Here is a 22,968-nt window from a genome sequence, read left to right on the forward strand (position 1 = left end):
TTTATCAATCAAAAGCTAGATCCTATTAGAAAATACTATTCTCAGGGAGTAGACAAAGGGATGGAAAGGAGGAAGGGGGGGGGGGGACCCTTGGGGACAGAGACTAAAATCACCAATCCGATTAGAGAACTATTAAAAACGTATTACCGGAGGACACGGTTCCATAGAGTAAAAAAGGCTACGACCAAGAGGGAACCCGGAGGCCAACACGAGACAACCAACTAGACTAATAGGGAAGAATAGAAAACCTACCCACTCCACCACCAGCTATTCTAACTTAAGATGACTTTCCCTACCTAACAGCGGAGGTTGGCACCCTAAAAGTGCGGTGTGTGGTGCCCCCGCTCATACGATGGCTATCCCTCCTATCTACCACTACACCTCCACCTACAGAAAGGGTGCATAGGAAAGGGTCTCGTTCAAGCCAAGGGGGTAAACCGTCTTTAACCTAAATATCCATCTTGATTCTTTTTGAAGGATTTTTTTATCCCAGTCACCCCCTCGTTTAAGTGGGGGAACAATATCAATTCCCTGAAAGGTCACATGACTCTTGGCCCCTCCATGGACAACATTAACATGGTTAGCCAGTGGAGTGTCGTTTCTCAGTCTTATGTCTCTCAAATGCTCTCCTATCCTCCTTCTGAATTCCCTCTTGGTCTTGCCTATATATTCCTGCCCACAAGAACATGTGGCTTTGTATATGACCCCCTTTGTTCGGCAGTTGACAAAACACCGAATTTCAAATTCCTTACCAGTGTTATTACTCAGGAACTTTTTCCCTACTTTTATAACACTGCACGCCAGACAGCCACTACACCGAAAGCACCCTTTCAGGTTGCTTTTCAGCCAATCACAACCCGTACCTCTGCCATCAACAAAATGGCTGTGCACCAGTCTGTTATGTAGTGATCTTGCTTTTTTGAACGTAATCTGGGGTTTATCAGGAATGAGTTTACCAATGTCAGAATCCATTTTCAAAATGGGCCAATGCCTCTCCAGTATTTCTCTCATGGCCTTCGAACCATTGTTAAAGGTTGTGACAAAACGTATTATTTCATCTGCATTCTTCGTTTTAGGTGGGGGGAATAGCAACTTCGGTCTATCAATTTTGCTAATCTCCTCCCGTGCTTCCTTAATTATCTTATTGGGATAGCCTCTTTCCCTAAATCTATCTTCAAGGTCATCAAACTGTAGCGCACACTTCTCTGAATTCGAGCAATTTCTCTTAATTCTGGAGAATTGGCCCTTAGGGATGCCCTTTTTCAACGTTCTTGGATGACCACTTTCCCACCGTAAAAGTGAGTTAGTTGCCGTCTCTTTCCGATGGGTACTGGTAACAATATTTCCCTCACTAGTTTTTTCAATAAGGGCATCCAAAAAGGGTAACTTAGAGCTGTTCACCTCAAATGTAAAAAATAAACCAAGGTTATTCCTATTCAGTTCTTGTACCATTTGAGACAGTTCTACCTCCGAACCCTTCCATAAGATGAAGATGTCGTCAATAAACCTGCACCATAGCAGAATCTTGTCTGTGGGCAGGGTGGACTCGTCGTCAAACACTAACGCCTCCTCCCACCAGCCCAGGAGCAAATTTGCGTACGATGGCGCACAAGGGCTGCCCATCGCGGTGCCCCTGAGCTGGTGGTAAAGCTGGTTCCCAAATGTGAAGACGTTGTGTGTGAAACAAAACTCCAAGATTTCCAGTAGGAAGGCATTATGTTCACCAAACTGCCTACCCCTGCTGTTCAGGAAGTGTGCGACAGCTTTTAGACCTATTTCGTGTCTAATTGAAGAATACAGAGATTCTACATCAATACTGGCAAGTATTACATCTCTTTCAATGGTAATGCCATCAAGTTTTTTCAAAAGATCTGAGGTGTCTTTAAGATGTGAATTGAGCGAAGTGACAAAGGGCTTTAACAGTTCGTCAAGATAAATACCCAGATTCTGAGTGAGGCTCCCCACCCCTGAAACTATTGGTCTCCCTTTAAGTGGGCTGGTTCCTTTATGTATCTTAGGGAGACAATAGAAGGTGGGGGTCACTGGGAATCTAGGGAGTAAAAAATCAAACTCACCCTTATCTATCAAGCTCTTGTATTTTGCTTTCAATAGAATATTTTTCAGCTCACGATGGAACAATTTGGTTGGGTTAACCGCAAGTTTACCGTACCCATTACTATCACTCAGGATATTCAAACACATATCCTTGTAGTTGTCCACATCCATCAAAACAATGTTACCACCCTTATCCGATTTCTTTATTATTAAATCAGAAGAGTGCTCCAGAGATACCAAGCTCGCCATTTCAGTCTTGGTGAGATTGAACTCCCTAGAGCGTCCCCCCCGAAGATTTTCAAGATCTCGGGTGACCAAGTTACAAAAAATATCTATAGAACCGACATCACCCATTGATGGTGGCATTTTGTCACTTTTTGGCGCCAGGTCAACCCAAATAATTAATTTATCAAAACACACCCTTACAGACACAGAGATGTCAGTTCTAAGTAAAGGCTTGGGATTTGTACCGACTACTGACTTTGATTCATTTGAAGGGGTGAAGGATTTAAATTTGTTCACCAGGAAGCTAAAATGGAGAAAATTTTTTGTCAGAGAAAATAGAAAACAGAGCACTGAGCTGGGTATACCAGAAGATCCTTGAGGACGTGAGACTCTTATACAGTATTGGAGAAACTGATCCTAATGCGAATGGCCTGGGACCATTTACACATTTGAAGGTAAAAAGTGACAAAATGCCACCATCAATTGGATGGATTCTGACATTGGTAAACTCATTCCTGATAAACCCCAGATTACGTTCAAAAAAGCAAGATCACTACATGACAGACTGGTGCACAGCCATTTTGTTGATGGCAGATGTACGGGTTGTGATTGGCTGAAAAGCAACCTGAAAGGGTGCTTTCGGTGTAGTGGCTGTCTGGCGTGCAGTGTTATAAAAGTAGGGAAAAAGTTCCTGAGTAATAACACTGGTAAGGAATTTGAAATTCGGTGTTTTGTCAACTGCCGAACAAAGGGTCATATACAAAGCCACATGTTCTTGTGGGCAGGAATATATAGGCAAGACCAAGAGGGAATTCAGAAGGAGGATAGGAGAGCATTTGAGAGACATAAGACTGAGAAATGACACTCCACTGGCTAACCATGTTAATGTTGTCCATCGAGGGGCCGAGAGTCATGTGACCTTTCAGGGAATTGATATTGTTCCCCCACTTAAACGAGGGGGTGACTGGGATAAAAAAATCCTTCAAAAAGAATCAAGATGGATATTTAGGTTAAAGACGGTTTACCCCCTTGGCTTGAACGAGACCCTTTCCTATGCACCCTTTCTGTAGGTGGAGGTGTAGTGGTAGATAGGAGGGATAGCCATCGTATGAGCGGGGGCGCCACACACCGCACTTTTAGGGTGCCAACCTCCGCTGTTAGGTAGGGAAAGTCATCTTAAGTTAGAATAGCTGGTGGTGGAGTGGGTAGGTTTTCTATTCTTCCCTATTAGTCTAGTTGGTTGTCTCGTGTTGGCCTCCGGGTTCCCTCTTGGTCGTAGCCTTTTTTACTCTATGGAACCGTGTCCTCCGGTAATACGTTTTTAATAGTTCTCTAATCGGATTGGTGATTTTAGTCTCTGTCCCCAAGGGTCCCCCCTCCATCCCTTTCCTCCTTTCCATCCCTTTGTCTACTCCCTGAGAATAGTATTTTCTAATAGGATCTAGCTTTTGATTGATAAATCCCTGGGTTTTATTAAACTAGCATATATCATCTGGTAGCAAATTTATCCCGCTTTCCATCTATATTTACTGCATAAAAATCGGGCGGTTTATAGTTTATGGATAGCATTGTTCATTTTTGAACCTCACGCATGCGCAAGTGAATTGCTGGCCGGGCGCTGTTGCTATTCTGTAAATAGGGCGGGCATTATGGACGCATCTGCGTTCCACCGAGGCGTCTCGGCTCTGATCATATTATGGAGGCGGGCGCTGTGAACGCACTTGCGTTCTGCATAGACGTTCTGGTAAGGGAGCGTCAGTGATGCGCTAGGAGAGTGATCGTCACTTCCTGAGGGACCTTGCGTTCCACTGCTGCGTTCCACAGTTTAATATGGAAACGGGGAGCGCATATGCGGATGTGACGTCACATGCTGGCAAAGGAGTGGTGACTATTTAAACATGGTGACTGTGAAACAGCGGTGTGCAGCCTGGATGATGTGTGCTGTCACCGTCTGGTAAGTCACCTGCTCTTTATTATACCCTTATTGGGGAAGCCTTTTGTAGAGGGGTTCATCTATGTTTACTCCCCCGTTTATTCCCTATGATTGTTGCTTTATTTATAGTAAACCCATGAAAGGTTTCACAGCAGGAACCTATATCTCCTCATTCAAGCTCCCCTGATGATTATGGGACATATGAAACGCGTCGGGAGAAGGAGAATTTGGGAAGGACAGTGACCTTTAATCTAGAGGGATCCCAGGTCCAGTTTGAAAGGAACTGTGGAGACGCCTATAATGATGGGAAATTGTCCGTCGGATGATTGTGGAAACTGAATGCACCAAAATTGGTGAGATTGTTCCATCTTTTCTACATGTATATTGTTCTGGTGAATTCTGGTATCTAGGAGCATTGCCATGTTTATTCTGAACCACTGATGCGTATTGGTCAGAAATATAATATATGTTACTTGACCAACTGGTTAGGTATTAGTCTGCATTGGTCCCCTATTTTAGGACTACTGCGCATTTGTTTGGACAGCACATGAGTGGGGGTAGTCAATTCTGTCCCCTGGTGTGTTGTCAGTGAATGAGTGTGTACCTAATCTTTGGCCTTGTGGTCAGTTGTTGTTTATACATATTCTGTGGCAGAGTGCTTTGATCCCTGTGATAATAGTGGACAATAGAGCACAGCATTTTCTGTGACAGATATTGTTTTTATAGAGGTAATATGAATCCTCTTTTTAAAGAGACTCATTAAAGGTTATATTTTATGTGTATTTTTGCTGTATACAGTCTTGTTGATCTATTAATACTATACCAGTGGCTATATTAAAGGCTCGCATGATGTCACAATGTCATGTGAGCCCCGAACCACAATTACCAACAATGCTGGAACGGCACCAGAATGGGAAGCGGGTACAGGGCCTTTTATTTAACGGGGAGAAACAAGTGGAATCAGAAGAGGTTGTCCTGTTAGTGGACAACACCTTTCATGACACCCAGCTCAAACTCTGATCAAAGCTAAGTCATGTCTCATTTACTGTGATCCGATTCTCTTGAATCGTAGCACAGATGAAGAGAAGATGGAGAACTTAATATCTACATTTTCTCCATTGTCTATGTCATCGTATAATTGACTGCACTTGTAAACTTGTATGAGTGTGTGCTAAAAAAACAAGCTGTCCGGCACTACTAACACACACTACTCAAAGACAGCATAGCTGGGAGGCTGCATGGAGAAGCAAGAGTCATGGGGTGCTATAACCAGGCAGATATAAACTATATGTGCCGCCCCAGCAGCGGATCGAACCGCTCGGATCCAGGGGTAGTCTCCGTCCGTGGCTCGAGGGTCTCTGGACCCGGGGGCTTAGGGGCCACACTCTAAGTAAAAGGGGGTATTTACAGGGGAAATTGATGTAGTTCGTGATGCCACCCGTGGTGTATGGTAAAGAAGGAGTACCACCGCTGCCGATGGGAGTACCCGTGGTGATGGAGTGAGGCAGCAAGGTGTCGTTGCCCTCCACAGGTAGGGGACGGCCCCGGGACTCGTGGGGGTGCCGTGGGATGCAGGGACCACTCAGGTGCTCACTCAGCCATTAAGCAGACGCTGACAACCGGGTAAACCAAGTCTCTGACTGCCGTTGTTTCTCAGAGGGGAGCTCGTCCGGGTCCCGTCTCCTACAGTATTGCCTGGTGATCCGTGACCTGCCTCCTGGCACAAAGTTTAACTTCAACGTAGTGGCCCAGTAGTCTAAAACGTGCTGGGCCCCACTCCACACTGTGGCTAAGTGTGGGAGCCTGCTCTCAGGGCTCGCGCTTGGGATTTTCTTGGGGTGCTTGTTTGGAAGGCCCTATTCCCCTCGTTGCGCTAGTACCCCAATTCTGGAGCGGGTGAGAACAGATCATAAAGGCTCAGTTCTTCTCAGGTTAATTGCCGGGTTGCCTGAAGCTTCTCCCCGACCTAGAGTCCGTGTATCCCGCCATGACTTCAGTCTCGGACTGGTGATAAGACCAGGCTGCTGACTGTCCTCCTTGACAGGTCCAGGCACCTATCCGCAATCCTCTGTGACCGGGGGTCCGACTCCTCTAGGTCCAGGCCACCGTCTGCAGCCTAGACTGCTTCTCCTGGGAGCCACCACTCCCAACCTCCTCTGAGCTCCTCTCAGTTCTAGGGATACTTCCCTTCTCTCCTCTCTACCCTACTCTACACTACTCACCTCCCCTCCCTGACCCCCAGGTGGGCGACTCTATTCTGCTCAAGCTGTCCACTGGTGTGCCTGGTGGGTGTGGTGCAGTGTGTATCTAGGATTTGATTTGCTGTTGGAGGCAACACTGTAAGATGGGGACCCAGAACCACGAAGGACTCGGATACTGCATGGAAGGGCAGTTTGTGCAGTACCCTGTGATAACCCGATAGTCCAGGGGCGTCACAATTACACAGCAGCAGACACAGGAAGAAAGGTCAGCACTCACCTGACATCTTGAAAAAGTCAATCCTTAATTTGATAAAAGCAGAACGGAGGAGACTTGTCAGGACCCGTAGAAGCGCGAACATTCGCGCGAAACAGTAGCCGTCGCCCTTCTGCTCTCCGCATTCTCCCCTTCGCCTCTGTTCTGCTTTTATCAGATGAAATAAAGCATTGACTTTTTCAAGATTTCGGGTGAGTGCTGACCTTTCTTCCTTGGCCTGCTGCTGTGTATATTTTGTATGTGTGTGTCATCCGATTATCGAACACACTCATAGCAAGTTGCATTTTTTTTCTCAAATCGTAATGAGAAAAATAAGCACAACTCGGCACTGCCCCTTAGTATAACATTGGTGCTAGCCAACATAACATCGGATAGCACCCGACAGAATTAAACTCTCGTGTGAGCCCTTTCTGCATCCTTTTTTCCCCTGAAAGTGTCATTGAGGGCTGATGCTGTGCTCACTTACAACAGCTTCTATTACATCTGTCCTCTGATCACATCCTCTTTTCAAAGTGGTGATGTAAAAGAATAAAAAACACAAAGTTTTAAAGAGGGAAGGATAGGGATTTTTTAATTGAAGTACATTAGAATGTGGTTAGATAATTAAATTAAACAGTTAAACATACAGTATAGTAGAAAATGCACTTAGTTTCAGACAACCCTTTTAAATTAAATTATCCCCTATATAATAGCCAATAGCTCCTATGTACCAGTGACCGCCTTGTGTCCCTCATGGTTTTCATTCTTAAGATTTTGTGTTTTCGTAATTGGCGATGTTCTTGTAAACAGCGATTTATGTGCAGCTCTCCGCTCTAAGTTCAGTTGAAGAAAACAGGAAGAGCTTCCTGCATGGCAGTGCGCACCATGTGAGATTAAAATGTTAGAAAAGTCTGTTTTGCATATTTCTCACTTCCTGAAGGAAGAATTCTCGAGATAGAAGGAAGAGCAAGGTCCTGTCCTTCACAGACACAGCATATGGATCTCCGAAAGCAAAAAGAGCCCCGGGGAAGAGGTCAGTGGTTCCAGATAACTGTATTATTCTTGGCTGATTCTTTAAGAAAAGAAGTAGACGATATTGTGTTGCACGATATTTTAGATACATGTAAGGAAGTCACTTTCGCAAAGCCGAGAGCTTGAGTCATAACTGAAGGGGTAATGCTTTCAGTCACAGTAATGTTTTAGAAGTGCCAAAGACATTTTAATTGGGGCTTTCAGACAAAATTGTCTTCTGTAGTATGTCTGGAGTACATGTAACAAGATCTTGTCAGTAGCCAGAGTTTAGTAGCGACTGTTTGGTTCTTTTACTTAGATACTGACATTTTTGACATTGCAAAGGTCATTTTTGTGACTATGACAAAGAGTGCAGTGCTATTTATTCTTCATGTTAAATTTGTTTCTCAGAAACAGATAACTTTCTCTGATTTTGTCGACATGTTGCAGCAATTATGCAGTCACTAGAGGGACAAGAACAAGATGGTAACTTAAAGGGATATTCCCAAAATTGAAATCCCCTAATTGCTGGGAGTTTGACTGCTGGGACGCTCAACTATCTTAATGGTCATCTGGAGGGGAAGATAGATGATTGATGTCCTCTCATTGTCTATGGGACTGCTACAGAAAGACAAGTATAGCACTTGACTATTTTCAACAATACCATACAGATTAAATGGAACAGAGGTTGAGTATGTGCACTAGAGCCTTTTTCATGGGATTACTGAAGGTCACAGTCTATTGACCCCCAAAAATCAGTAAGATGCCCCCTACATATGAGTAGGGGATAATTTTAAAATCTTGTAATACCCCTGCAACCAACCACTGAATGACACTATGCACCACAATACCATTTATGATAGCGATGGGGAACCTTTTTACTGCCAAGAGTCATTTGGATGTTTATAATATCACTAGAAGGTGGCCCGATTCTAACGTATCGAGTAGTCTAGAATGTGTATGTAGGTTAGCAGATTGAATAATAAGGTAATGAATGGACTGGATGGGTTAGGTTTAATTTAGTATTCTTATAACTGTTTATTGGTTTTAAAATGACAAACAACAGAAGGAACAGTTTTAACAGACGTCATTTTGGAGCAAGACAGACAGAATAAGGCAGTTATATGCAGATATGCAGCATCCTTGTCTGTGTCCCATCCTGGTATAGTCTCCATCCTTGTATGGCCCCCATCCTGGTATTTGGGCTGATGCTGTGATGTGGCCCCATGCTGGTATATGCCCCCATCGTGCTGCAGCCACCATCCAGACATGTGCCCCCATCCTGCGGGGTAATGTGTGCGGGGGGCGGAGTGCGGGGGAGGTGGTGGAGCCGAGCGGGGCCATGGCGCTGAAGACGTCAGTACCGGGGACTGCATGGCTGTGGACAGGTGACTATCCAGGTGTGTGTGTGTGTGTGTTTAGTGTATACATGCGGAGGGCGGACTACGGGGGAGGCAGAGCTGAGCAGGGTAATGTGTGCAGGGGGCGGAGTGCGGGGGGGTGTGGAGCCAAGCAGGTCCATGGCGCTGGGGACGTCAGTGCCAGGGACTGCATTGTGGCGCCCTGGACAAGCCAGGACGTCACAGGTACTACAACAACACACCCTACACCCCGGTCAGGAACACCAAAGTCAAACACAAATCCTTGTTGCCTCCCTCCAGGGGCTGATGTCCACACCAGGTGGGGCGGGGCCAGGCGGTTGGCTCCTCCCACCAAGGAGTTCACAGTCCTGGAGGCGGGAAAAGGAGGGGAGTTGAGTTTTAGGAGTTGGAGAGTGAGGAAGTAGTAGTGGAGGAACCGACTGACCGTGTCCGGGTACGTGGCCCGGGCACCTGACAGCAAGGTTGGCAGACGGTGGTGACCGTCTGCAGGAGAGGCTGATTGACGCACAACCGTGAGGACCGGGGACGGGCGGTGGCCCGCCGGTACCGAATCGGGGAGCGAAGAGAAGCCAGCACCATCCGGCAGGGCCTACGGACCCCGACCAGGCTAGGAATTGCCATAAAACCGGTCAAATCCATCAGCCACGGGAACCTCCAGGGTTTCCCAGCAGTAAAGACCCGACTGAAGGCAACTGTCCAAACCGTGAGGGAGATAAAGCTAACCGCAAGAGCTAGAGCTCCCAGGGCCAGAGTCTGCGGGCAAAGGAAGGGCTCCCTTAGCCCACTCCCCAGCGGTATGTTGGCTATCAGTGGGAAGCCATTGGGGCCGAGAACAGAACACCGGTGCAGGGAGAGACAGTTACCGCCAACCTACCGGGAGTGACCGCCGCAGCCGTCTGTGGGACTCGTCCATCCAGCCGGTTGTTTTACCAGAGACTCCGTGTGCGTTACTGGCTGAGTAAGTACCACCGTGCTGTCTGGCACTGCGCTGCCCCGCGACCCTGCACCCGGCCAGGCCCCGCAACACACCTTCCGACCTCCACCACAGGGCCCCAGGACCACCAAACCCCCTACCCACAGAGGGGAGAAAACATCTCAGCTGCTCCCTGTCAACGCTCCCGGGATCCCCGTACAGAGCAGCGGTGGTGTCCCCCCCTCACCACAAACCGTGGGTGGCGTCACGGACAATATCCCTAAACCAAACCACCCCTTTCACTCACGGGCGAGGAGCGCCGCTCGAGTCCCCGGGATCCGGCCCACTGCTCGAGCCACCGACCGAGCGAGCAGCAGCAGCAGCCGGACCCGAGCAGTGGGTGAGCGCAGCGCCCTCCCCGCCCGCGACAACTTGGCGTCACGAACAGGATTCGTACCATTCTACCGGCTGGTGGAAGTGCGCCTTGTGTCCCGCCGGAGGTGTCCGGCCGAAAATTTTTGGAAGCCGCCATATTGGGCGCGAAAAGTCCCCGCTCGAGCGTCTTCCCGAGCAGTGGAGGCGCGAAAGCCGAAGCTTCGCCCCTGAAGAGGAGGTGCCAAAAAGACACCAAGGGGGGACGGAAACAAGATGTTGGTGCCCGACGAAGCCGCTGCGGAAGCGGTGGATGTAGCCGCAGACGTGCCGGCAGATGGGAATGGGCTCTGGCCGCAGGAGCGGGGGGAGCCGCGGCCCCCGCCCTTGCTCAGGTGATGCCGTTCTCCTTGCCCTATGTGCCCGGAGCTACCTGGCTGCCGCAGTACAACGGGAAACCTGATACCTTGCAGGTCTTCCGGAAAAAGCTTAGCCCGCTTTTAGAACTGTACCCCCTGACTGGGAAGCAGCGTGCAGCGCTGGTGCTGGGGCAGCTAACCGGCGTAGCTGAGCAGGAGATGGAGACCTGGGCCGAGGGGGACCGGTCCTCTGTGGCCACTATCTTCAAGAAGCTACAGGTTGCCTTTGAAATCCGCACCGGGGCTGAGCTGCGGATGCAGTTTTACCAATGCCGACAGTGGCCCACCGACAGCATCAGAGACTATGCCCTGCGTCTGCAAACTTCTCTCCGGACGTTGAAGCAGGTGGACCCCATTAATGATGCTGATAGTAACAAAATGCTGGTGGAGCAATTCGTGCAGGGGATGAGATCCCCGGAGGACCGCAAACAGCTTCGTCTGTGGGCCTTAGAGCACCCTGATGTGGACTTTGCCATGTTGAAAGAACGGGCCATTAAGGCTCTGCAGCCCCTGGCATCCGAAGTCCCGGAAGTGGCCCCGTGGCCGGTTGAGACGGCTCCCATCGTGGTAGCTCCTTCTTCCCCAATGCAGGCAGCGCCTGTGAATTCTGGCGGAATGATGGAGGAGCTGGCTGCCCAGGTCCGTTGTATGGATGGAGACCGCGCTAAGATCCTCGCCGCCCTACAGCCTCCAACAAGATCCAGGCCCATGGGGGAGTTACAGCTCGCTCGTCCTGAAGATGTTCCCTGGATGCGGCGGAGAAGGGCTACTGACCCGCGGTATGGACCTCCGATCTGCTACAAGTACAGCAAGCCCGGTCACTACTCCCGGCGGTGTCCGTTAAACGAACAACCCCTTGGGCCAAGGGCCAATCCTCAGGAGTAGAACCCAGTAGCCCCCCGACTGGCGGGACCGGTTCATCTGAGCCCGCCCCATCATCCCTCTGGCTGTGGACGGTGTCTCGCTGATGGCGCTCCTGGACACTGGATCTCAGGTAACCACGATACCGTATACACTGTATCAACGTTACTGGGGGGCGGATGAACTTGCCCCTCCAGATAGCAGCATGACATTAATTGCCGCTGATGGCCTCCCTTTGACCCAAGTGGGGTACAAACATGTGGCTATGACCGTGGGGCAAACCGAGCTACAACACCAAGGGATGGTCGTGATAAGGAATAACCCCAGAGATCATGATCCAAAAGTGGTGCTAGGAAGAAATGTAATGGAGCATTGCATGAGTGAGGTGCTGACCCTACTACAACAGCTGGCCGCCACTGCAGCGGGAGGTCGACAAAGGGCGGTGCAGCGGGAGATTCGGGCCTTGATGTACTGGCAGCAAGTGAACTCGGCGGGAGGAGAGATTGGAGGAGTGAGAGTGATGGATGTGGCCCCTTTAACTGTGCCTCCCCGGAGCGAAATGATGATCTGGTGTAGGGCAGCGGTAGGTCCCCAGGGGCGCGATTACCCAGCCATGGTAGAGCCCATGCCCTCAGAACACTGGCCCACCGTAATGGCCGCCAGGGGGGTAGTGGACGTTAAGAAGGGAAGGGTGCCCGTGAGAGTGCTAAATTGTGGAGAGGAAGAGGTTAGGCTCCCACGTTACGCCACCCTCACCAAACTACTAACCCTGGACCCCCACGCCATCCAAGAGACAGTCTCCCCAACCTCCTCGCCCTCCGCCACTCGCCACACGCCCCCTGCCCAGTTGGGTGAGTGGTGTCAAGAGCTGCATGTAGGCACTGACGATACCCAAACACATCACAGGGACGGGGTATACCGGGTATTGCAGGAATATGAGCAGGTTTTCAGCAAACACCCGCTGGACTTTGGGCAGATTAAAGGGGTCCAACACCACATACCCACCGGCAGGCACCCCCCTATTAAAGAAAGGTATAGGCCTATTCCGCCCGCACATTACCAATGCGTCAAAGATATGTTGAAAAACATGAAAGAGGCAGGGGTTATTCGGGATAGCTGCAGTCCCTGGGCCGCTCCGTTGGTGCTGGTCAAGAAAAAGGATGGCACAATGAGGATGTGTGTGGATTACTGGAAGATCAACCAGATAACCCATAAAGATGCCTATCTTCTGCCCCGTATTGAAGAATCTCTAGCCTCGCTGGGGACCGCCAACTACTTCTCTACCCTCGACCTCACCAGCGGATACTGGCAGGTGGCCGTAGCCCCCGAAGACCGTGAAAAGACCGCCTTCGCTACCCCCATAGGACTCTGTGAGTTCAATAGCATGCCGTTTGGGTTGTGCAACGCCCCTGTTACCTTCCAACGGCTAATGGAATGCTGTCTGGGACACCTGAATTTTGAGACTGTCTTGCTGTACCTGGACGATGTAATCGTGTACTCACAGACATATGAAGCTCACCTGGAGCACCTAGCTGAGGTGTTCGCGTCCCTTGCCAAGTATGGGATGAAACTGAAACCCTCCAAGTGTCACCTGTTGAAGCCCAGGGTACAGTACCTCGGACACGTAGTGGGCGCGGAAGGCATCGCCCCAGACCCGGAAAAGATCACTGCCATACAGGACTGGCCGAGGCCGACTACGGTGAGGGAGGTGAGACAGTTCCTGGGCCTAGTGGGCTACTACCACCGCTTCATAAAAGGGTACACGAAGATGGCTGCCCCCATGCAAGACCTCCTCATGGGACCAAGGGTGGTAGGCCTACCGGGACTCCGCTAGTGTGGGAGGAAAAGCACGATGAGTCCTTCCGCCAGCTGAAGGCGGCATTGACCGGGGAAGAAATCCTAGCATACCCCGACTACGGTCTCCCCTTCATCCTTTACACTGATGCCAGCAATGTGGGCTTGGGAGCGGTATTGGCCCAGAATCAAGACGGAATAGAAAGGGTGATCGCTTATGCCAGCCAAAAACTCCGACCCACCGAAAGGAACCCTGAGAATTACAGCTCCTTCAAGCTCGAGCTTCTAGCACTGGTGTGGGCTATCACCGAGCGGTTCCGACATTACCTGGCATCGGCCAAGTTCACCGCTTACACGGACAATAACCCACTAACCCATCTGGATACAGCCAAGCTGGGTGCATTGGAACAGCGGTGGGTGGCCAGGCTGGCCAATTACGACTTCACTATCAAATACCGGGCCGGCCGTACAAATGCCAATGCCGATGCCCTCTCCCAGATGCCCCACCTGTCGGAAGAGGGGCTGAACGATGATGACCTCGAAGAGATTGATCTGCCTGCGTTTCACCGGCTGCCAGTCGAGAAGTTGCGGGTCCATCAACAGGTGAGCCTGGACCCGCTGCCCAGTAAGGGGTGGCAAGAAGCCCAGGACCAAGCACCCGCTGTCCGCTTGGTCAAAACCCTGGTGGAACAGGGCTTGGCTGGAATGGACCCTACTGCCCCTACCGAGGCCCAACGCTTGTGGCGAGAATGAACCCGGTTATACCTGCATCAAGGGAAGCTGTATTGGGAGTTAATCAATCCGAAGACCCACGGGAAGGTTCGCCAGCTGGTGATTTCTCAAGCTAACGTGCCCACCGTCCTTCAGGCATACCATGACGGTGCCGGACACTTCGGGTGGAAAAAGCTGGAAATGCTGTTAAGAGAGTGGTTCTATTGGAGCGGGATGCAGGAATCTGTGGAGGCCTGGTGCCGAGAATGCGGTCCCTGCACACTGAGAAGAAGGGATGAGGCCAGCCATAAGGCCCCGCTACACCCAATCGTTACACATCAACCGCTGGAGCTGGTGGCCCTCGACCATGTGAAGCTCACCACTAGCCGGAGTGGGTATACTTATGCCCTGACCATTGTGGACCACTATTCAAGATTTATGGTGGTTGTCCCAGTCAAGGACCTGACCGGCCGTACCGCCGCTAGAGCATTCCAAGCCTATTTCTGTCGGCCACATGGATACCCGGAGAAGGTACTTACCGACCAGGGCCCGGCCTTTGAAGCGGAGGTGTTCCAAGAATTCTGCCAGCTGTACGGTTGCAAGAAAATTCGGACCACGCCTTACCACGCCCAAACCAATGGCATGTGCGAGAAGATGAACCACTTGGTCCTGAACCTCCTCAAGACGTTGCCGCTCGAGGAGCGGAACCTATGGCCAGAGAAGCTACCTGACCTGGTCGATATGTACAACAATATTCCTTCTAGCTCTACAAAGTGCACACCGGCGTACCTGATGAGAGCTCGGCCCGGTTGACTGCCAGTGGACCTAGAGATGGGGTTGGAGGCCCCAGAAGCGTTCCCTTCGACCGCGGGATGGGACATTCAACGAAGAGCACAGTACCGACAGGTCCAGGACTATGTAGAAAAGAACTTGTACCAAAGGCGGAAGCAACAAGAACAGTGCTTCAACAAAAAGGCGGCTGCCGGTCCCTTCATGCCCGGAGATGTCGTCTTGAAGAGAAAGCGAAGGACCCACAAGCTAGATGACCAGTGGGAAGAGGCCCTGTATGTAATATAACCCACCAATTGGGAGAATGGAAAGGCCTACCAGATCAGCCGTGACCAGGGGAAGACTTCGGCCACGGTTTCCCGAGATCACCTGAAGAGGTGTCCCCCACCATTGAGGACGGCAACTGAAGCCCCGGCCACCGAACCGGCTGAGGGGAAGGAGAAAGGGGTAATCCACACCATGATGGGCGATTTCCTGGCCGATTGGCCAACACAGAACGGCGCAGTGATCCTTCCTGTAATACTGTTCCCACAACCCATGGAGGAAAAAGAGATGGAAGTGGCTGTTGATGCCCCATCGCCCAGGGATGTGCCTGCACCCAGCTCCCCTATGCCTCTGCCTGCCCCACATGATAGCCGGGGGGAGGGACTAGCTGCGCCCTCTACTCCACTGCCTGCCACCACCAACCTTGGCCCCCGTAGGTCCACACACCCCAACCTAGGTCGACCCCCACTTAGGTACAGGGAGACTAACATTTAGGGGGGTGATGTTCTTGTATGTTGTTAAATGTTGTTGAATGATAAGATTGAATCAACTGAACAGTAACCAGATTGACACCGTGATTGAACCGGCCGTTGCCGGCAACTAGTCCCCGTAGGGACTTTCTGCAACCATTGCGTAAGGAACGTCTTACGGACAAGCCCGAGAACTTGCATGGCAACCACAAACTTAGTGGAGTGTAAATATATTTGTTGGCTTTTTACCGTGACCGCCTTCGGAGAGGCAGATTGGAGGAAGGACCCGCAGTGGAGTAGGCTGGAGCCCGGCCACCACCGGAACCGGTGGAGATCCTCCGGGGGTTCAGGGGTTCCCCATGGACGTGGGTCCCCTGAAAGAGATCGTACCCGCTCGGGCAATTTGGTTCTGGACTGGGGCAAGGGGTGCTGCCCACTTCTTAGGGGCAGCATCAGGGCCAGGTTGTTTGGGCGGGGGGAGAGCAGAAGCCGTTACCGTTTAATAAAAATTGACTACCATTTAGTAACGTTAAAAGAGAGTGCCTCCCGTAAAGGGAAGTTTATAAAGAATACTTGTGTTTTATATGTGTTTTACCGTTTTCTATTTTTCTAGATGTAAAAATAAAACCGGTGATGGACGAGCAGCCCGCGGACGGTCTACGTTTAACCAAGGGGGAATGTGGCGCCCTGGACAAGCCAGGACGTCACAGGTACTACAACAACACACCCTACACCCCGGTCAGGAACACCGAAGTCAAACACAAATCCTTGTTGCCTCCCTCCAGGGGCTGATGTCCACACCAGGTGGGGTGGGGCCAGGCGGTTGGCTCCTCCCACCGAGGAGTTCACAGTCCTGGAGGCGGGAAAAGGAGGGGAGTTGAGTTTTAGGAGTTGGAGAGTGAGGAAGTAGTAGTGGAGGAACCGACTGACCGTGTCCGGGTACGTGGCCCGGGCACCTGACAGCAAGGTTGGCAGACGGTAGTGACCGTCTGCAGGAGAGGCCGATTGACGCACAACCGTGAGGACCGGGGACGGGCGGTGGCCCGCCGGTACCGAATCAGGGAGCGAAGAGAAGCCAGCACCATCCGGCAGGGCATCCGGACCCCAACCAGTTTAGGAGTTGCCGTAAAACCAGTCAAATCCGTCAGGGACGGGAACCTCCGGGGTTTCCCAGCAGTAAAGACCCGACTGAAGGCAACCGTCCAAACCGTGAGGGAGATAAAGCTACCGCCAGAGCTAGAGCTCCCATGGCCAGAGTCTGCGGGCAAAGGAAGGGCTCCCTTAGCCGCTGGGGAGCGAGCTATCAGTGGGAAGCCATTGGGACCGAGAACAGAACACCGGTGCAGCGAGAGACAGTTACTGCCAACCTACCGGGAGTGACCGCCGCAGCCATCTGTGGGACTCGTCCATCCAGCCGTTTGTTTTACCAGAGACTCCGTGTGCGTTACTGGCTGAGTAAGTACCACCGTGCCGTCTGGCACTGCGCTGCCCCGCGACCCTGCACCCGGCCAGGCCCCGCAACCCACCTTCCGACCTCCACCACCGGGCCCCGGGACCACCAAACCCCCCTACCCACAGAGGGGAGAAAACATCTCAGCTGCTCCCTGTCAACGCTCCCGGGATCCCTGCACAGAGCAGCGGTGGTGTCCCCACCTCACCACAAACCGTGGGTGGCGTCACGGACAATATCCCTAAACCAAATCACCCCTTTCACTCACGGGCGAGGAGCGCCGCTCGAGTCCCCGGAATCCGGCCCACCGCTCGAGCCACTGACCGAGCGAGCAGCAGCAGCAGCCGGACCCGAGCAGTGGGTGAGCGCAGCGCCCTCCCTGCCCGCGACAGCATGACTGGGGACAGGTGACTATTCCTGTGTGTGTGTGTTCAGTGTATACATGCGAAGGGCGGACTGCAGGGGGATGGAGCACGAGCGGGGTAATGTGGGGGGGCGGAGCGTGGGGGGGTGGAGCCGAGCGGGGCCATGGCGCTGGGGACTTCAGTGCCGAGGACTGCATGGCTGGGGACAGGTGACTATCCAGGTGTGTGTGTGTGTGTGTGTGTGTGTTGTAAATAATTATGTGAAATGAAACATCAATGATCCAAATTTACATAGCTTATTAAACTGCTAAGACAGGATCTGAAAACCGAATATGGGAAACCTTCCAAAAAAAATTTTTTTTTCCCTTCCTTTCCCCTTTTCTTTTTCTTTTTTTTCTCCTTTTCTTTCTCTTAATAGATATACAGAAGATCTGTTCTCAGGTTAAATCCCTGCTCTAGTGTCCAGATCAACAATCCATTTTGCTTCACGTATACTAACCTGTCTGTCCCAATTGCCACCCCTCCTTGTTTTATCTACTTTCTCAATGCCGAAACAGTGAAAGTGAACCTCCAGAAAATGTTTTGAAACTGCAGATATTGACCTTTTGGCAGACTGGTTTAGGAGCTGGGGATCATATATACTGTATGTTCTGAAATCCGCTTTTTAAGTTTTCTATTGGTTTTTCCATTATATAGTTTTTTACATGCTACACATTAAACATAATATACAAAATGGCTGGTGTCACAATTGATGAAATTTGTAATATTATAATTTTTGCCAGTTGTACGTGAAGAAAGGAGTCGGGGGCGGCACACAGCGGGAGGAGCGATGGCGGAACCCATGTGTGCGGGGGCGGAGCCGAGCAGGGCCATGTGTGCGGGGGTGGAGGAGCCGAGCGGGGCCACGGCGCTGGGGACGTCAGTGCCGGGGACTGCATGGTTGGGGACAGGTGACTATCCAGGTGTGTGTGTGTGTTTGTGTGTGTTTGTGTGTATGTGTGTGTGTGTTCATTCGTTCAGTGTATACAGGCGGAGAGCGGAGGGGGTGGAGCCGAGTGCGGTAATTTGTGCAGGGGGGCGGACGAGAGCGGTGGGTATGTGTCGACAGGTGACTATCCAGGTGTGTGTTTGTGTGTGTGTGTTTTCGTTCATTCAGTGTATACAGGTGGAGGGCGGAGGGGATGCCAAGTGCGGTAATGTGTATGTATGTGTGGGTATGTATGTGTCGGCTGGGTTCCCGGTGGGGGCTCCTGGGGGTGCAGCACTCACCAGGAAGTCGGGAATCTGTGTGGGTGCGGGGAAAAGTGTCGGGCATCGTCCTGTCGGCCCGTAGTTCGGGCTGAGCCGTTGGTCGCAGGCTCTTTAGCGAATGCACGGTGTGGCGACTGTTGTCACTGTAATGACGTCATTTTGGAGCAAGACAGACAGACAGAATAAGGCAATTATATATATAGATTCGGGAGCCGGACAATAAAAATTATCCTGCTATATTTGGTCAAACGTTTAAAGCACCACTCTGGCTATCTTTTAATTTTACCACTGTAGTGGTGCTTATAATCTAAGTTCTCTGACCCCAGTATGATACTTACCAGCCGTCGTCTTCACCTTGCACCTCGCCAACAGGTCTTCTGCTGTTTGTGACCTGTCAACTGTTCCAATGTTTGCTGGAGCGACCCAGAGGTTACTTTTCAATGCAAATCTATGAGTGACTGATTTTGGCCCTCAAGGACTTGCATTCAGGGCTCGTGACAGTTACTTCTGACTTCCGACAGCCAGATGTTGCGGTCAGAAGATAGTGCCGTGGGAGTGGAGCAGCACCAATAAAAAGTGAAGACACAAGTGGGTAAAAGAATAGTGGCAAAAACCTTATATTAGAAGCACCACTCCAGTGGTGGAAAAACTCCCCAAAAAGACTGGAGTAGTGCTTTAAATAACTTACCCCTAATGTGACGGCTGGAACTGCTTCTCTTTAGTGATGCATGGGATACGGATGTTCTTGCTACCTATAACTGTTTTTCCAGCCTTGAATCTGTTGGCCTGGAGCACAGTTGACTCTTTGCAATGTTAATTACTGCTAGCTGTAGTAAGTTGTTCCGAACACAAATGTACAGTACAGACCAAAAGTTTGGACACACCTTCTCCTTCAAATAGTTTTCTTTATTTTCATGACTGAAAATTGTAGATTCACATTGAAGGCATCAAAACTATGAATTAACTCATGTGGAATGAAATACTTAACAAAAAAATGTGAAACAGCTGAAAATATGTCTTATATTCTAATAAATACGCAGCGTCACAGCATGATCTCACTCACCTCTCCGCCGCCATCGCTGGATTTCGGCTCAGTGCACATGACCCTGGAGTTTGGGTCATGCGCACTATGAAGCCAGGTGTATGCGTCCTGGCTTCAAACTGAAGTACTGCACATGACCCAAACTCCGGGGTCACTGGTGAGGTCACTGAGTTTAATGATTCTCAGTGCCTCAAGGATCTAAATCAGGCAGATTGGGATTCTACACAACACAAATAGATGTTCTTTATGAATATACATTTTCAATAGACAGCAAAAAAGGGCAACCAGTCCAGTTAGCCCAGGCCAACACATCTAATGCACAAACAGGATGCAGACAAGCCTCTCAACATGATGGACATTTCACAGGTGCAAGGTAAATTGCACACTAGTGGCGCACATAGGGCACTGTTCACACTTGTATGCGCATGGTGTCCAGCCAGCAACCTATTACCACGCCCTTACTATTAGATTAGGCGGGTTACTCGGACACGACTCACTGCAGCATGTAAGGGACAGAAATTCCACTATGCACGGCCGTATTAAGAGGCCCGGCTGCACCCCGCATAATCAAAGTGCAAAAAATACATATAAAATATATGTGAGGTATTAGTTTGTAAATTGGCCAATGTACGTAAGCCCACAATCCTCATCACGGATCCTCACGCTTGCGGGTCCCTAAACTGATAAATATCAAAAATAGCAACAAGAAGAGGAGAAAACTCCCCAAAAATGGATTATAAAATGTACTCACAGCAAAAAAGGGCAACCAGTCCAGTTAGCCCAGGCCAACACATCTAATGCACAAACAGGATGCAGACAAGCCTGTTTATGCGGGGTGCAGCCGGGCCTCTTAATACGGCCGTGCATAGTGGAACTTCTATCCCTTACATGCTGCAGTGAGTAGTGTCCGTGTAACCCGCCTAATCTAATGTTCTGTTTTGACCTTGGATGCAAATTATTATTATTATTAATAATAATTTTTAAATCACCATTAATTCCATGGCAATGTACATGTGAAAAGGGTCCATGGGCTCACAATCTACAGTGTAATGGGGAGGAGAAGCCACGGTGGTAGTGAGATGGCAGCAGGATTATTGTAGGCTGTAGGCTTTCCTTAAGGCTGGGGCCATACGGGACTACTGCGATCCTCGCATGACAATTGGCTCACGCTGGCAGCACAGCAGAGCTGATTGTCATGCGAGTGTCACTGCGACTGAGGTCAGATGATGCGATCGGACCACAGCTGCAAGGGAGGGCTGGTACTGAGGAGGGGCGGGCCGTCACTGAGGAGGGGAGGGCCGGCTTTCCGGAGGGAAGGGCTGGCACTGAGGAGGGGAGGACCGACACTGAGGAGGGGAGGGCCGGCTGTGCGATGGGGAGGGCCAGCACTGAGGAGGGGAGGGCCGACACTGAGGAGGGGAGGGCTGGCTGTGCAGAGGGGAGGGCCGGCGCTGAGGAGGGGAGGGCTGGCACTGAGGAGGGGAGCTGAGGAGGGGCGGGCCGGCGCTGAGGAGGGGAGGGCTGGCACTGAGGAGGGGAGGGCCAGCACTGAGGAGAGTTGAGTTGGCTGTGCGGAGGGGAGGGCCAGCGCTGAGGAGAGGCGGGCCGGCGCTGAGGAGGGGAGGGAGGGATTTATCTCCCTCTCTCCTCCGTTGCCGGCTATTGCCATTCTCGCCCTGCACTCGCCCCATAGACTTAAATGGGTGCGAGAGAAACAAGGATCACATTGCACCCGCAGCATGTGTCGTGGGCGGAGGGGACGCGCTCGCCACGCTCGGGTCCGGGGCTTCTGCTGCTGCTGCTTGGTGGCTCGAGCGGTGGACCGGACCCGGGGACTCGAGCAGCGCTCCTCACCCATGAGTGAAATGGGGATGGTATGTTTAGGGAGATTGTTCATGACGCCACCCACGAGTCGTGGTGATAATGGCACCACTGCTGCTGGTAACGGGGATCCCGGGAGAGATGGTAGGATGCAGCTGAGATGTTGTCCCCTCCGTGGGCAGGGGTTGGTGATCCCGGGGCCCGATGGTGTAACGGGGATGCAGGGTTGGTGAGGTGCAGGGTTGCAGGGACAGCGCGGCACTGGTGACTCACTCAGACAATCACTGACAGAGTCGTAGGTAAACCAAAACGGACGGATGGACGGGTCCCGCAGCCGGCTGCAGTGTTGTTGTTGTGCTCTCCCTGGACGGCTGATGGTGGCTGTCTTTCCCTGCACCTTTGAGACTGTTCTTGACTCCTGTGGTTTCCCACCGGTAGTCCGCTCCCCGACATATAGGTGCCGTAGGAGCCCGTTTTGCCCGCAGGCGCTGGCCCTTGGATCTCTAGCCTGTGGCAGTGGCAGTATATGCTCTCTGGGTGGACGGTTGCCTTCAATCGGGACTTTAGTAGTTGAGAAACTCCTGGGGTTCCTCTCACATTCGGATTTGACTATTGAAGCCTGGTCGGGGTCCGATGGCCCTGCCTGTGTGCTTAGCTTCACTCCGTTCCCCGGTCCGGTACCGGCGGGCCGACGCCCGACCCCGGTCCTTACGGCTCAGCGGAGTTCCACCAACTCCTACAGACGGCCACCACCATCTGCCAACCTTGCTGTCAGTGTCTGGGCTCCAACCCAGACACCTCAAGTGTTCACTCCTCTCACTTTCACCTCCAAGACTGAACTGTCACTTTTCCCGCCTCCAGGCCTGTGAACTCCTCGGTGGGTGGGGCCAACCGCCTGGCTCCGCCCCACCTGGTGTGGACATCAGACTCTGGAGGGAGGCAACAAGGGTTTTTGGTTTGGCTGGTGTAACTGCCTAGGGTGGGGGTGTGTGTGTTGTTATGTATGTGACTACCTGGCTAGTCCAGGGCGTCACACATGCTGTGATTGTTTTCTCGGTCCGATTAGGGCTGAGAAAAATATCGCCCATGGGTGCTGGCACATAGAGTAATATTGGTCCGAGTGGAATGCAATGTTTTATCGCAATCCACTCGCTCGGATTTCATGCCGTGTGGCTTAGGCCTAAGAAGTGGATCCGTTCCAGAGTTTTTATCTTATAAAGTGACAGTAGTCAGAATTGTAAAATTTGGCCCAGTCAGGAAGGTGAAAACAGGCTGGGGGTGAAGGGGTAAAAGTCTGCTGCTTGTCTGTAACTAATAAGTGAGCAGTCTGAGACGTCCCTAATGGGACAGCCATTGGGTCTAACGTAGTTTCTGCAGACAAGAAAT

At 51.2% G+C, this 22,968-nt stretch overlaps 1 protein-coding gene across 1 annotated transcript in view; it reads left to right on the plus strand.

The window, feature by feature from the left end:
* Positions 1–7,576: 7,576 nt before the first annotated feature.
* LOC142290514 (glycoprotein-N-acetylgalactosamine 3-beta-galactosyltransferase 1-like) overlaps positions 7,577–22,968 on the plus strand; it is a 90,643-nt gene continuing 75,251 nt past the window's right edge. Inside the window, exon 1 of the mRNA XM_075334474.1 lies at positions 7,577–7,700. The gene's annotated coding sequence lies outside the window, so the exon portion shown is untranslated. The remainder of the gene's footprint in view (positions 7,701–22,968) is intronic.

The sequence above is a fragment of the Anomaloglossus baeobatrachus genome, chromosome 2 (assembly GCF_048569485.1).
Source record: "Anomaloglossus baeobatrachus isolate aAnoBae1 chromosome 2, aAnoBae1.hap1, whole genome shotgun sequence".
NCBI lineage: Eukaryota > Metazoa > Chordata > Amphibia > Anura > Aromobatidae > Anomaloglossus > Anomaloglossus baeobatrachus.